This window comes from Pipistrellus hanaki (genome assembly GCF_964339955.1).
Source record: "Pipistrellus hanaki genome assembly, chromosome: 3".
Classification (NCBI taxonomy): Eukaryota; Metazoa; Chordata; class Mammalia; order Chiroptera; family Vespertilionidae; genus Pipistrellus; species Pipistrellus hanaki.
This window is the reverse complement of record NC_140505.1, coordinates 102,553,251-102,569,811: the sequence shown is the minus strand read 5'-3', so window position 1 is coordinate 102,569,811 and position 16,561 is coordinate 102,553,251. Positions and strand designations below refer to the sequence as shown.

Sequence of the window (16,561 nt, the reverse complement as noted above, 5' to 3'; positions counted from 1 at the left end):
CCTGGGTCACCACTCAAAGCCCTGCTGACCTTGTCATTTCTAGGCTCTGAACCTGGAGCCTGGCCAGGCAATAGGATGACCTGCCATCCGTGTTTGCTCAGGACTATCAGGAACTGCAAACAGGGACAACTGGTGGCTCCCCCAGGTGAGGGCCTGGGGCTCTGGCTTCCTGGGACAATACCTGTGGTTTGGAGAACCCTTGACCTCTACCTCCCACCTTCTCATCTACGGAGCAAGCAGATCAGAACCCACCTGTTCTGGACTTTTGTCGGAATCTGTGGGAGTTGCCTTAGTCCCCAGGACTTGGGGAAAACCAGGCCACACAAATCTTACATCTGTGGGCCAGTAGCCACTCTTCCACACTCAGAGCACTGACTCTTTCTCAGAAGGTTCCCATTTCCTTCCTCTTCCCCTTTTTCTACTCCAGCCCTGAGGCTGCCCTGCTCAGGCCTCCTGTGTCTTGGCAAGAAGCTGATAGGTTGGGAGATTGTAGGCCTGTCACCAAGCACTTGAGAACTCAGCGTCCCAGGAGATGCCTGTGCACTCTGCTCATCTCCCAGGCCTGGTGGGTCAATCTCTGGGAAAAGGGTTTTCAGGGCAAGAAGGCCAGATAAGATCTCCAGGGCTACTGAGTTCAGTTGGGGACAAGTGAGGGCTGCAGTCTAGCCCAGCCCGGAATGGGGTTTCGCCTTGTTGAAGAAGCGGTGCATTTGCCTGATATGCAAAAAACATTTTATTTAACTCAGTGTGGTCTGCATGAGCACCTTGGGAGCTTGTTAGAAACACTCGGCCCCAGGCCCAATCCTGGACCTCTGGGATCAGAACCCACACTCCAGAAAATCCCCAGGAATCCTATAAGCACCTTACTGTATAAGAAGCAAGGCCTGGGGATGGTCTGGGAGTGAAAGGTGGAGTTTCTCAGCTTTCCCCCAATACCAAGTCTGTGCCCATCCCCTTCCTAAAGCAGCCCTTCACTCCCACCCCTGGCCTCAGATCTTTTCAGAGTCCGTGTGGCACTCCCGCGGAGCGAGTGACCTGTGTCCCCAGGAGATGAGGGTTGGATTTGCCTGACACCCTGGCCTCCCTTTCTGGTTCAACCCCAAATGCCAAGGTGCTACTTCCCCAGGTCCTCATCTCAGGCCTTTCAGAGGGGTTGTTTTTGGAAGTTGTATCCTACTCTGCTTGGAGACTGTGTCCTGGCCTCTGGAAAAGCTGGACAACAGAGAAGCCCCAGATTAGAGCACAGTGTGAGCCCTTAGTTTCAGTCTGCAATAAAGAATGCATTGGTTTTTTAAAAAAGAAAAAGAGATGGAAACATCAATGATGAGAATCATTGATCCGTGGCCTCCTGCATGCCCACACTGAGGATCAAGCCTGCAACCCTTGGCATGTGGCCTGAGTGGGAATCAAACCCGGAACCCTTTGTCTACTGAGCCAAATGGGCTAGGGTTCTAGGCATGTTTTAAATTAGATTATATTGTGCCTATTGCTTTGAAACTTGCTTCATTCCATCAACAATAGGTTATGTATATTAGCCATCTTTCTAACGTTGCTTTTAGTTTTAATGTATATATTTATTGTATTGGGTGACATAATTTTAAAAATATAATTTGCATTTACATTTTACTTTTACATTCAAGTTTTTCATTGCAATTAAAATTTTGTTACTACATTTTTGTTCCATGACACCCTTAGGAAAAAATTCTAGAGCTACATTTGCTGGGTCACTTTTTAAGACTTTTTGATAAATAAAGGCTGGTTTTCTCCTAGAAAGTTTGAACTAATTTATAATCTCTTTCATAAGGAACAACAGTAAAGTTCTCAGAAGGCCATATAAGTTACATGTCCTTTAATATATTTATTATTTTAAATAGTATGTTTATTTTTTTAATCTTTGCAAATTTGATAAGAAACCTATGGAATTATGGCTTTACAATATCTGTTAATATCATACCCTTTCATTATTCTTTAAAAAATTATACTTGTCTATTTTTACATGTAAACTTTAAAATCAACAATTTAAGATCTAAAATAAATTGTTGACTTGGGTTTAAATTTTGCTTAATATGTAGATTAACTACTCTCCATACTCAGTATTTGGCTATATATTTTTCATTTCGAATTTTATCTCATGAATCTTTATAAAGTTTTATACTTTTCTTCATATAGATTCCACATGTTTTTTATTACTTGGTATTTTATTTTATTTTAATATTCTTATGTACAGGCTTGTGTATCACTTGGTCTTGTGCAATATTTGTTATATATTGGGTCGGCAACTAAGTAATTGCGGGTTTCACACATATGGCTTCAGTTGAATTTTTAGGTTTGCAGACGTAGTACAAATGTAAAACACATTTTGTTATTTGATAGTTGGCTATTCAGCTGTTAATCAGTAAAAAAGTTTTTTGATCTGTTTTGTAGTTTTCGTTTGGCGTTCGTTGAAAAATGGAAAATCAAAAGAAACATTTTCGTCATATTTTGCTTTTTTATTTCCGCAAAGGGAAAAACGCATCGCAAGCTCATAAAAAGTTATGTGCTGTTTATGGTGACGAAGCCTTAAAAGAACGGCAGTGTCAAAATTGGTTTGCCAAATTTCGTTCTGGTGATTTTTCACTCAAAGATGAAAAACGCTCTGGTCGTCCAGTTGAAGTTGATGACGCCCTAATCAAAGCAATAATCAATTCGGACTGTCACAGTACAACACGTGAGATTGCAGAGAAGCTTCATGTATCACATACATGCATTGAAAATCACTTAAAACAACTTGGCTATGTTCAAAAACTCGATACATGGGTTCCTCACGAACTGAAAGAATCACAGTTAACGCAACGCATTAGCAGCTGCGATTTGCTAAAGAAACGTAATGAAAATGATCCATTTTTAAAACGACTGATAACTGGCGATGAAAAATGGGTTGTTTACAACAATATCAAGCGGAAAAGATCGTGGAGCAGGCCAGGTGAACCAACTCAAACAACATCAAAAGCTGATATTCATCAAAAGAAGGTTTAGTTATCAGTTTGGTGGGATTACAAAGGAATTGTCTACTTTGAACTCTTACCACCCAACCGAACAATCAATTCTGATGTCTACATTGAACAACTAACGAAATTAAACAATGCAGTTGAAGAAAAGCGGCCCGAATTGACAAATCGAAAAGGTGTTGTATTCCATCATGACAATGCAAGGCCACACACATCTTTGGTCACTCGGCAAAAATTAATGGAGCTTGGTTGGGATGTTTTGCCACATCCACCATATAGTCCTGACCTTGCACCATCTGATTACTTTTTGTTTCGATCTTTACAAAACTCCTTTACAAAACGCCGACCCAATACTTATACTAAAAAATTATTTGTTAACTATTTGTTACGGAATTTTAAAAATATACTCTAAAACAGTACAAAGAATTAACATACCATGGTTCTCAAATAGTGACAAACTTTCTGCTGTTCCTGTCTTAGTGAATAATTTTTATAACATTTGTGAATCTTTCATAATATATATTTTTAAAATACTTATTTCTAATATGTGATTTATATATTTATACATATTGATTCTAAACACTTTGAGTTCACTGTCTTGGATTTTCTAGGTAGATATTAATATAATCTGCAAATACAAATAGTTTATTAATTCCTTTCTAGTATATCAACTTTAGAAAATTTATGTTACTGCATTGATTATAACTTTACAACTAACGTTTTAATAATGGCAGTGTTGTGGTATTTTGCCTTTTAATTTTAGATGGAAATGTGTTCTTGTGTTTGTTTTCTTAATTTTTATTCTCATAACATTAGGTATGAAATTGATATCTTATGCAGTATGCTAGCTTTATGAGCTTAAACATTTTTTTTTGTAATCTCTGTGAGCACATCACATTTCTCATCTGTAAAAGGAATTCATCTCACAGAGTTCCTTTTCATAATAAAATAAAGCATGTAAAAGAAGTTTTAAAGTTCTCACAAGGCCATATAAATTACATGTACTTTATTGTATTTATTAAATTGATCTCACTTGTTCAGTCATTAATGATTTTCTATTTTTCCAATGTCCAAGTATGCTAATTCAAATTTTTAAAGAAGAATTTAAGATTGTTAATTGACAAAAGTAAGTTTACAGTTTTGAGTATGCAAAACACAATTTATTCTTGTGTTATTATTTATTAACTAGTGGCCTGGTGCATGAAATTCGTGCACATTAAAAGGGGATTAATTAGAAGAAATATTTTAATATTGCTATTTGCCCTTTCTCTATAATATAATAGAAGTGTCAGAAATGAAAATTAGCAAAATGCATATGAAAATCTCCCTCCTGTCAGAGTCTGGGGTATGCCTCGGGACCCAGAGTCAAGTCCCTACCCACCCGCGGCATCCCAAAATTGCTGAGACCCAGACCCAGATCCCCAGCACACCCTCAGGTCCCCTGATGTTGGGGCAGGTGGTGCGGCATTCAGCTCCGGCTTGCACTTGTCTTGGCCTGGCACTGCCCACTTTCCTGCTCCCCATCCCTCCATGGTCTCGCTCTCATTGGGGTCCATCAAGGCCAGCAGTGCCTCCACTGCCTCCCACTGCCTGTACTGTGTCACTGCCCACCATGTTCCGTGCCACCCCCTGGTGGTTAGCGCACATCACAGTGAGCAGTCTCTCCGTGGAATGACCACCGAGGACAATTTGCATATTAGGCTTTTATTATATAGGATAGTTATATTTTCCATATATTTAAATAACTGTAAACCTACTTTTGCCCATCTAGTAAGTCCGTTTGCAAATAGCAACCATAGTGCTGCTGCTGCAATGTGTTGGTTGTGTTTCTTGAAGTACTGTTTGTTACCACTGCCCGGTGTAAACGAAAGCATGAAAGAATGATTGGGTAAACAAAACAGTTCTGTTTCAGAAGAACACCCAGATACTCAAACAATTTATGTGTGCCTATTCTTTGAATGCAATTATTAGTTTTCTTATTTATCCTGTGATTATTCCATTTTGCATTAGAATAATGCCTTCATGTGGTGGTTTTTCCTGTCCAGTTAATTGGTGATGTTATAGCTACATTATGTTATAAAAACTCACATTATAAGAAACTTTTCTGTGTTTGCTAATAGAGAGTAAATAGTAAGTACTATAAATACTTGTTTATTGCAAATGGCCCATTTCATGCATTATTTCAAGTTTGGTACAGTGAATTTTACTTAGTATTTAGGATCTGGTTGTATAAATATGGTTGTTTTTATTATAAGCATTTGAATGAGTTCCAGAAAATTGTAGGGGATGGGCAATTCTAGAAAAACACAGGGGTAGGAGTTGGGCACATGAAACAGGTATTCACTGTATCATTTAGACCATCTGTTAAAACAAAGTAGAAAATGTTATCCTATTATTGTATAAAATAATCACAATACTCTTTTACTTTTGACAAATGTCACATTGTAGGAAGAGAAGAATGAGAACAAGTTTGGAGAAAGGCAAATAATATTATTGGGTACTGTAGTATATAAACTTTTAGTTTATATAAGCTTTTAGTGATGGATTTTGAAGTATAGAAAACAGATTATACAGGTAAGTTGAATATGGGCTTGGTTGTAAATCTCAGTTTTATGAGCTGATTGTTTCCTTCCCAATTTTGAAATAGGACAGTTGTATCGAGTCCCTGCAATATTTTAGTTTGCTGCTGAAAACTTAATGAATTTCTATGTAAATTTAGGTATATTCATAAATGACATCTATAGTTAGTTACTAATAGTATTAAGATATTTTAAGAATAAACATCAGTCTTCTGAGGTTAACTGAAGGGAATAAGTATGATTTCCCATGTGGGTGCTATTTCTCATAAGTGGGAGAGGAACGTAGCTTCTTTGTGACTCAAGATGTAGAATTGTGACCTATTATTGAACACTAAAAAGATACACTTTGGCATTGTTGTGTTGGGAGCAATTTTTTAACCAAGTTGTCTAAACACAAAGTGGAAAATAAAGAATTCTATCTTTTTACAGATGGTTTAAGTATATCCTGAATGACAAATTGATGGAATTGTTGTAGAGGAAACTCAAGTACTGGATGGGTGTTTAGATTAAATCACTTATATAGGCCTACCAGCACTGAGATTTTTAAAGGAACCATCATCAGTTAGAAAACATTGACCTGAATGGTTGAATCTAGGAAAAATACAATAAGCTCTGCTGAAACCTGAAGATGGTTGGTTTGCCAATAAAAGTTGATGAGCCCACACTCATATTTTTTAAACAATACTTAAAAATTTTTAAAATAATGAAATGGTCATGGAAATGGTATATATGTAGCCCATAATAGGGCAACGTAGTGCTCTAGTCCTCTCAAACTAGTAGTGAGAGAAAGGGAGGGTTGGAAATTATTCTAAGGTTTCTGGCTTGAATAATTAAAATAATGGTTGTGTGTGTGTGTGTGTGTGGGGGGGGGGGGGTGCCATTAATGTTAATACCTTAAGGTAGCTCTAAAGCAGAAAAGCTTGGGGTTGGATTTAAGTAATTTATCTTCATTGTGAGATATGTGAAAGAAAGACCCTTCACATATATTATCTGTTCTCTAGTCCAAACCTATTTCTGTGAAAGTTAAGTTACAAAAGCCACCTCCTTTGAAAGATCCCTGTGTATTGTTTTGGTGGAGACAGCAACCTTCCTTCATATGAACTTATATGATAAATGGCCTTTTGTGGAACTTGCCATTTAGAAAATTATTTAACATTTGAGTCCAGTTAGTCAGAAGGCAATTTGATTCTTTATAATGAAATGATACCAAGAAAGCTGGGTGACTCTCAGAGGAAAATGGGGTATGAACTCAATAGTCATTGATATAGACTGAACGTTTGTGTTTCCCCAAAATTCATAGTGTTGGTATTTGGAGGTGGGCTCTTTGGGAGGGCAAGCCCTCATGAATGGAATTAGTGCCTTTATGAAAGAGACTCCAGATAATTCCCTTGCCCTTTCTACCATGAGAGAATTCAGCAACAAGATAGCTAGCTATGTATGAACCAGGCCCTCAGCAAACACTAAATCTGCCAGTGCCTCAATCTTGGACTTCTCAGCCTTCAGTGCTGTGAGCAATTTCTGTTGTTTCAAAGGCACCCAATCTATTTTTTAGTCAAATCATGAGTAAATTTTAGCCAGGCTTATACCATGGAGTGACTAAAAATGAAAAAAACAATTTTAGCATAATGGCCTTATAGGTAAACTTAGTTAAAGGTAACCTTAATAGCAAAAGAGGAAAGTAGATAGATAGGAAAACAAAGAATAGAATAACAGATTAAAGCATGATAGTCACTGGTCTTGTTCTGGGGGCTTTGGTTGGAGTATTCTTCTTCCAAAGACCTTCTGCTTCTAAGGTTCCAAAGATTCCTAAGAATCTTCAACTTGAGGTCTGATTGGAATAGTCTTCCAGTGACTGAAGCTCACTTACACTTTTTTAATTGAAAGGCAGGATTCCAAGCAGTTGCACTGCCAAACTAGTTGCTAACAGTAAATAAGTTCTTTCCATCAGATTCAAGGACTGTCTTTCTCTGTGTCTTTCATAAAACCATGTCTCCAGGTTTCAGGTTACAAAGAAATTGTTTAAGAGGATGTTGCGGAAAAGCTGTTTGTACTGTTGATGGTAAGACTGACTATATTGCATGAGTTCCTGGCAGACAGTATGGCCAGGCCTGCTAGCAGTAGCATGGAGTTCAGTATCGGAAATATTTCCTAAATCGGGTGGGGAATGTCTGCCTTGTGGGCTGTATAAGACCTGCAAAATCATTTGGTCTGGCCCTGCCAAGGCACTAGTGGGGATGAGTTAGTTAAATGTTTGACCAAATATAGCAGGCTAATTTTTAAGCTGATAATTTTTGTATGGCCTACAAAAGGAATTATAAATATCCAAAATGGCCCTTGGTAGATAAAAGTTTTCCCACCCCTGTCCCAAAGGTATGGGCTGGTCTGTACTAACTCATAAATGAAGAGTGGTTGAGCTCCAGAAGGAATTTACAGTGGAATGTTGTTTCTCGAATGTCTCCCATCTCGAACAGTTCACTTCAATCTGGTAATAATTCTTCCATGCTGATACCTGTATGATCAGTCACACATCTCAGGTGACAAGCAAAGGAGGGAATACATGGATATGAATCAGTTTACCACTGTTAAAATATCAGGATACTGTGCTGTGAATATTTTTTTGTTTTTTTGTTTTTGTTGCTGCTTAATATTATTATTAAATTTTCATTTTTACTGTATATTTTCTTTTTGTTAAATTTCCATTTATATTTAAGGTCCCTTTTGTTTTAAAATGTTTATAGATTGGCCGAAACCGGTTTGGCTCAGTGGATAGAGCATCGGCCTGCGGACTGAAAGGTCCCAGGTTCGATTTCGGTCAAGGGCATGTACTTTGGTTGCAGGCACATCCCCATTAGGGGGTGTGCAAGAGGCAGCTGGTCGATGATTCTCTCTCATCGATGTTTCTAACTCTCTATCCCTCTCTCTTCCTCTCTGTAAAAAATCAATAAAATATATTTAAAAAAATAAAGTGTTTATAGATTGAACAGTATAATACACATGTACTGTATATAAGAAAGGTTAAAACAGGGAATCATTTGGGGGGTCTGGAATGGATTAATTCAGTTTACATGATTTCTAATGGGGAAAAATGATTCGGGTTTTGAACAGCCTTCCAGAACGAATTAAGTTTGAGAAACGAGGTTCTGTATTTCATTTTCATTAAAGGCAATGACAGTATCTTAGGCCATAGAAGTTCTAAGATCTTTGCTAATAGTAGTTTCAGAATTCCTTTTGTTCTACCTTTTTTGAAGATTAGAGGTGATATGGACAGTGAAGTTTCTGAGTAAGTGGAAGGGCTTTGGAAAACTTTAATAATAGCTTGCAAAATGGGTAACCCCTCATGAGGGAGACAGGTTGGTATTCCTTCAGATGGGAACATAAAATCTAGTAATTTTTTTTTTGCTACTGTTTGAGCTGTAGATTTCCAACTAGGAAAGGCTTTAAGTCTACCCCAAGAATAAGCAAACAAGGACCAGGACACATTCAAAACCCTTGTATGAAAATCATTTGGAGATGTTCAAAAAGATCTTGAGGTTTGGACTCCTGCCCATAACTCACTTTTACTGTTTTACCGAACAATTATGCTAGTGAGAGATGAGACATAACAATTTCAGTACTTCAGTAAAGTCTCAACAATTTCAGTAAAGTTTCCCATTGAATGGATTCACTAACCAATTTCTCCTTAACAGGATATATTTTATGTGATAATTTCCCCAGGTTCCATTTGAGGACCTTTGAGGCCACAAAGAAACTGTCCTGGGAGCACTGGAAGTTAACTTAAGTATTCTGTACTCAAATTTCTCTCTATATTCCTCTTTCAACTCCAGAGATAGTCACTGGCATTCTTTAATAGCCTCTTTGAACCCAGATTTGGTCTTTTCTTATCATGAGGACTGGGATCTTAGTGGGGGACGCCTGTCTACCAGAAGTATCAGGGCATTTTATTTAACCTTCATGTTATCTCCTTTTTAAAAAATGGGCTTCTGCCCTAGCTGGTGTGGCTTAGTTGATTGGGCATTGTCACATGCACTAGGAGATTGTATGCTTGATCCCCAGTATGGAGCGTGCAGGAGGCAGCTAATCCATGTTGTGCTCTCACATCCATGTTTCTCTCTTTAAAAGCCAATGAACTATTCTTTAAAAAAAAAAGGGGGGGGGTGGCTTCCATCTTTATAATAGTTATCCCTTTAGCAAGCATAAATATTGAAGTCAAGAACTATCATTATTTCTGGAGCATTCCAAAATTATTGACTATCCCCAAAACAAGCCACTCTCAGTTTGTGTATATTAACCCTTTAATCTCTGGTTAATTTGCTAGCTAACTGGCAAAGTGTACTGAATGCACTGAGTTATGTCGTCTGGGCATGACTCGCCTCTACTAAGGGGTCACATTCTATGGGTAAGCTAAGATCTGTTCCAACGTATTTTGCTTCATTTTTTCTTGTTTCATTCTTGAGATAAAGCCCATTAACAACGAAGATTAAGAATGAATTTTCTAGAGGAGTTTATGATAAGTCTATTCAGGGCACAATATAACAGCAGAGATGAGTTTCCCCTTTTGGGGGAAAAGAGAGGAGTAGCAGGGATCAGCAAACTTTCCTGTAAAGGGCCAGGTTATAAATGTTTTAGGCTTAGTGGTCCACACAACAGTGTTGTGTTTTATTTTTTAAACCTTTAAACATGTAAAAAACATTCTTAGTTCATGGGCAGTGAAAAAACACACAACAGAATATGGGCTGAATTTGACTTGTGGGCCAAATTCATTATTGTAATGCTGATCCCTGAAGCATTACAACAATGAATGGAAATGTGTGAGGGATAAAGTTAATAGGATTTTGTATGAGCTAAGCTTCCTTGCTCAGACATGTTTTCTTTTCAGTGAGCTACAAAGATTGTACAGTATGAAGAACATTGGAGTTAAAAGAAGATCTTTACTGTGGCTATTGTTAGCCTTTTGCCACTGGGTCAAGAGAAACTTTCGTAACCTCTAGATTTCTGATTATTCTCATGAAGTTAAGTCAGAACACCAGGAGCTTGTTCATTCTTTTCATGGATGAATAGGTGGAAAAGTTTATGATGATTAGGTAACCTCAGAGTAGGAAGTTGTTGAAGTGTTTATTTTAAATTGCAAAAGATCTGTTCATGATTAGGTTCCCAGGGAAGAAGTTTGTTATTGAGGACTTAGTTAAATCATTTAATAATCATACAATTATTGAAAAATGGGAACCCATTATCTACAATAGTCAGTGGGATCTAGGGATCTTTGTGTCTTAGTTACATGCCTTGGAGTTATGAACAATTTTTAATCTGTCAATAGTAAGGGATTTACCTCTTTAGGATAAATCATGAGCTAGATAGTATATTTTATTAAGATTGTAACTTCTCTTTGGGAATCTTATGTCCTTTCTGAGCTCAAATAGAAAATTGTAATCCGTCTTAGAGCTTACCTCATATTTTGAACACAACAAAAGGTCATTCATATATTAAAACTAGAATAGAGCCCTGCTGGTGTAGCTCACTGGTTGAGTGTCTGTCTATGAACCAGGAGGTCATGGTTCGATTCCTGGTCAGGGCACATACCCAGGTTGTGGCCTCAATCCTCAGTGTGGGATGTACAGGAGGCAGCCAATTGATGATTCTCATCATTGATGCTTCTATCTCTCTCTCCCTCTCCCTTTCTCTCTGAAATCAAAAAACCTGGCGGGCAGGATCAAACTACGGCCCGCGGGCCACATGCAGCCCCCAGGGGAGTCTGATCCTGCCCGCCAGGTTTTTTGGGCAGTGAGCGCAGCCAAGGTGTTACAGTAGGAATTAGTAGTTCATATAGTCCGGCCCTCCAGCTCTCTGAGGGACCGTGATCTGGCCCCCACTTTAAAAAGTTTGAGGACCCCTGATACACACACACACACACACACACACACACACACACACATATATGTAGAGTAGAAACCCAGGGATATTTAAGATCCCCAAGTACTGGTTGAGGATCTGTTGAAAAATTGGAGTGTGCCTCAGTAAACTCCTCTGGCATAACTGTCCAGAGGTACTGTAAATTTTCTCAAGACAAACGAGTATCAACTAGTTTGATCTAAAGAAACACTGCAGAAAGACATAGATCTGCAAGTGTGATACATCACAGGAGACTGTGATGGTACTGTGGGAAAGTGAAGTGGGATGGAGGATGAATATTCTATTTTATAGCCCTGAGATCCTGAATAAATCTGTATTCCTTTCCATTGTGTATCTTCTAATCACAAAGATGGAAATATTACAAGGATTAGTATGAGGTATGAGTCCAATCTCTGTAAAGTTTTCAACTGTTAGTTTTAGTCCTTTTAGCTTCTGCTCTAGAGAGTATTATCCAAATTTGGGAAGATATTTGGATGGGTTGGTCAGACCTTGGTGGGTTCAGCCCCAATAAACATGCCAATATCAGTAGCCTTTTGGGTGTTTTTTTTTTTTTGTTTTCTTTTTTTGTTTTTTTTTGTCCACAAAAAGTCAACTTACTGGATATACTCAATTTGGGCTTGGTTTAAATAAAGACACACCATTAAATGAATGTCCAAATTAGCTGTGACTTGGTTATAAAAAAGGAAGACCTTGAAGATTTCAAGGAACGGACCATTAGGAGAATATTTAATTTGGTCATCGCTTCTGCACAATAGAGCCCTCCCTATTAGATTACCTGTAGAGATGTCATAGGGGGGAGGAGGGGATGTTTCGTTGGTAAAGGCCTGCCAGTGAGTTGAGCTAGCACTGTCATCTGTGGGCTATGAGTAATGCTACCACTGAAGTAGTATGTTAGCTCCAGGGGAGAGGTTCTATAAAAGTGGTAGGATTTAAGGTTGATATTGTATTAGCATTTACAGTTTTTGCAAGGTTGTACTTTAATATTTAGAGAAATTTTTCCCTGTGAGTTTAAGGGTAAAGTGAGACGTTATTCATAATATCATCTTCCTTGGTCACCCACTTAATTTTTTTCCTTCACTTTCTTAACAGTGTCAGAATTATTATTTTTCCATTGTCCTTTCTAATTATAGAATCTGCAAGTGTCTTTATAAAGAGATTCCCTTTATTAACTTGGATGTTCTATGCTCTTGCTATTTCTTTAATGGTAATTCTAGAGATTAAAACATGCATTTTTTTACTTACCAGGGTCTAATATTAATTGGTGCATGGATCCTTTTCCAATGTACCCTTTTCCAACAGTGTAAGAATATTAGAGTATTTCAACTTTATTTATTTAACATGACAGTGTTGTATTTTTATTCTGTATGTTTAAACTCAATAAGATACTGTCATTGTTGTATACACTCAATGGTCATTTAGAATTACTACCACCTTTACCATTTCTTATTTTTGCCTGCATTTCTGTTTTGGATCATTTTCAGTATGAAGAACACTCTAGTATTTTGTTTAGTGTGGAACTGTTGCTAACAATCTGTATTTTAATTTGTCTGAAAATGTCATTATTTCACCATCAGTCTTGATAATTCACTGGGTGTAGAATTCTAGATTAGGAATTGTTTTCTTTCAGTATATTAAGATATTCTTGCTCTTCTGTTTCCTGTTGTTCCTGTTAAGAAATCAGCTGTTAGTTCTATTAACTGTTCATTTGCAGGTAATGTGTCTACATTATTGTGCTTCCTTTTTTGATCATTTTTTAAAATCTAAAACAAAACAAAACAAAAAAACAAACACCTTGGTATTTATGCTACCTTGATTCATAATTTGAATCTAAAATTTGCTGTTAATAGTTTTATGAATTATTATGCTTTTGGCTGCAAATAATAGAAAATTGTGTCTCACAATGATTTAAATTGTAAGGAAGTTTTAATATCTCATAAAACCATTAAATCAAGATTTAAGGCAACCTCTACTTCTATTTCTCCAGGCACAGTGCCTCATTGTTGTCATTGAGATTTTAGGTTTTTAGTCCTAGCCTGTTTGACTCAATGGATAGAGTGTTGGCCTGTGGACTGAAGGGTCCGGGTTTGATTCTGGTCAAAGGCAAATGCCTGGGTTGGAGGTTTTTTCCCCAGTAGGGGGCGTGCAGGAGGCAGCAAGCCGATGATTCCCTCTCATTATTGTTTCTATCTCTCCCTCCTCTTCCTTTCTGAAATCAGTAAAAAAATATATAAATGTATATATAAAAATATTTTAGGTTTTCCCCTCTTTGTACCTGCTGTCATTAATATCAACTACAGATGATTGTCCCCATGGAGCAAGGGATCCAAACCCTAGGCTGGGGACTTAACCCAGGAAGAGGAGCCCCCATAACATCTGGTTTTGAAAACCAGAAGGGCTTACTTCTGGAAGAGCTAAAGGGCTATATAAAATCCAGGTTGTCCTCTTCCTGAGTCCTGGCACAGCAGCAGTAATTTGAAAAGCACCCTAGGTCATATGTGAAGGTGATACTTTGACTAATTTTAGGTTGCATGCTGGAGGGACAGGGATCTGTTGGAACTTTCTCCTGAGTCAGAAGTGCTGGCAGGTGCCCTCAGCCCCCCACTTTCTTTAGCTTGCCTTGTCTGAAACTGGCAGGCACAATTTCTGACACTCTCCATTAACAAATATTGCTAACACTGTTCACCCCAACTGGCACTTCCCTGAGAACCCACCCAGGCTAGCAGCCCTCCAAAGTGACTCCTGCCCTGCCATACCGTGTGGGCACCTCAGTCAGCACTGACACACAGCAGTATGTCTGTAACAGTGCCCTGCATACCAGTGAGCCTGCAACAGTTGTGGCCAGGCCTTACAGCCAGCAGGCCAGGGGCCAGCTATCCAGGTTGTGGCTCAGTGACAGCAGGAGGCTACACTGGTTTACCCAGGGAATATTTCTGGAGCACCTGGCTCTGGTGACAAGGAGGGTTCCACCATTGGACTCCACAAGACACCTTCAAAATAAGTCCACTTTTTCAAAACCAGGAGGTTAGCTGACCTACCTAATATATAGAAATTAGCAGGCAAAATGAGGAAATAAAAGAATATTTTTCCAAACAAAACCCTAGAAAAATAACTAAGTGAAACTGGAAAAAAAAAAAAAAAGCTGTCTATTAGGTGAATAGTTCAAAGTAATAGTAATAAAAATAAGCTTATTAAACTCTGCAGATAAGTAAAGATTGTTTTTAAAAAGGACCTATCAGAACTGAAGAATATAAAAACTAAAATGAAAAATAGACTGGAGTAAATCAAATGATGCAGAAGAATGGATCAGGAATCAGGAAGACAGGATAGAGGAAATCACCCAATTGGAAGGCCAAAAAAAGGGAAAAGAATTAAAAAGAATGAGGATAGTCCATCCCTGTGGACTCTTTTGTTCTTTCACTTCAACTCTTTGGAAGTCTAGAGTTTGAAGACCAGGGAAAAGATGTCAGAGCTTTTTGAAGATGCTGTTTTCTAATCCACCATAGGTGTCCATCATTTTAACTTCTTATTTACCAAATCGTTTTTCTATTTAATTTTTTTCTTTCATATTTTATTTTGGAGATAAGTCTTATGAAGTATTTTTATCTAAGATTTAATAGATGTATTTTTAGTTTAGGTTTATTTTGAAAACTATGATTAGGAAATACAAGCCCAAGGCCATTTCCAAATTTCTTTATAAATCACCAATTTAAATACTTTGCTTTTAATTCAGCTTAAGGAAATCAAACATTAGAATACAAGTTAACTCTGCAGCCATGGGTTATATGTTTTGGAGAATTGGGTGACTAGGATGCAATAACTTACCTGTTTGTAGTTTTGTGTGTTTATTTATTTATTATTATTATTGTTTGAATCAGCCTTTAAAAAAAAATCTTTATTCAGATTATTACATATGTTCCTCTTCCCCTCTCCCCCAATAGTTCCCCTCCACCTGGTTTCTACCCCACCCCAGGCCCTCATCCCCCCACTGTCCTCATCCATATGTATAAGATCTTTGTCCAATCTCTTCCCACACCCTCCACCCCCTTCCCCCCACAGAGAATTGTTAGTCCACTCCCTTTCCATGCCCCTGATTCTATTCCTTTCACAAGTTTATTCTGTTCATCATATTTTTTATTCATTTAATTTTTAGACTCACTTGTTGATAGATACGTATTTGTTATCACTTTGTTGTTCATAATTTTTTTATCTTTACCTTTTTCTTCGTCTTCCTTTTCTTAACACGTTAAGCACCCAGTCAGTCATAGGTGACTAACACTATACTTTCCGTCCAGAAGACAAAACAGGATACCCTTCAGCATTTCATGTAATTCTGGTTTGGTGGTGGTGAACTCCTTTAGCTTTTTCTTGTCTATGAAGCTTTTTATCTGACCTTCAATTCTAAATGATAGCTTTGCTGCATAGGGTAATCTTGGTTGTAGGTTCTTGCTGTTCATCACTTTGAATATTGATTGCCACTCCCTTCTGGTCTGCATAGTTTCTGTTGAGAAATCAGCTGACAGTCGTATGGGTATTTCCTTGTAGGTAACTAACTGTGTAGGTAACTACAAGTTACCTTGTAGGTAACTAGCAGTGTTTCCCAAAGTGTGGTACGCGTACCCCCAGGGGTACGGGAAGAGTTTGGTGGGGGTACTCCTTGCACTGGAGTTTGGTGGGGATATTCACTGCACCAAGCTTAGCTGCGCCTAATTCTACGTTTTCATGAGTACGAGGGGTACTCAGCATTACAAAAATTATAGAAGGGGTACACATATGTCAAAAGTTTGGGAAACACTGCAAACCCTAACTGTCTTAAATTCTGTGAAGGCTGAGAAGTGAGGAAACTGCAGAAGAAAAGTTGAAACTAATAGAGGTTGGTTTGTTTGTTTTAAGAAAAATCTTCATAACATGAAACTACATGGTGAAGCAGCTAGTCTTGATGTAGAAGCTTCAGCAAGTAATCCAGAAGATCTAGCTAAGACAATTAATGAAGGTGGCTACACTAATAAATTTTCAATAGAGACAAAACAATCTTATGTGGAAGAAGGTGCCGGTAGTACTTTCATAGCTAGAGACACGAAGTCAGTGTCT

At 37.9% G+C, this 16,561-nt stretch overlaps 1 protein-coding gene across 5 annotated transcripts in view; it reads left to right on the top strand.

The window, feature by feature from the left end:
- The window catches only part of CDK8 (cyclin dependent kinase 8), a 126,833-nt gene that overhangs the window by 21,443 nt on the left and 88,829 nt on the right, over nucleotides 1–16,561 (top strand). The window lies entirely within an intron of this gene.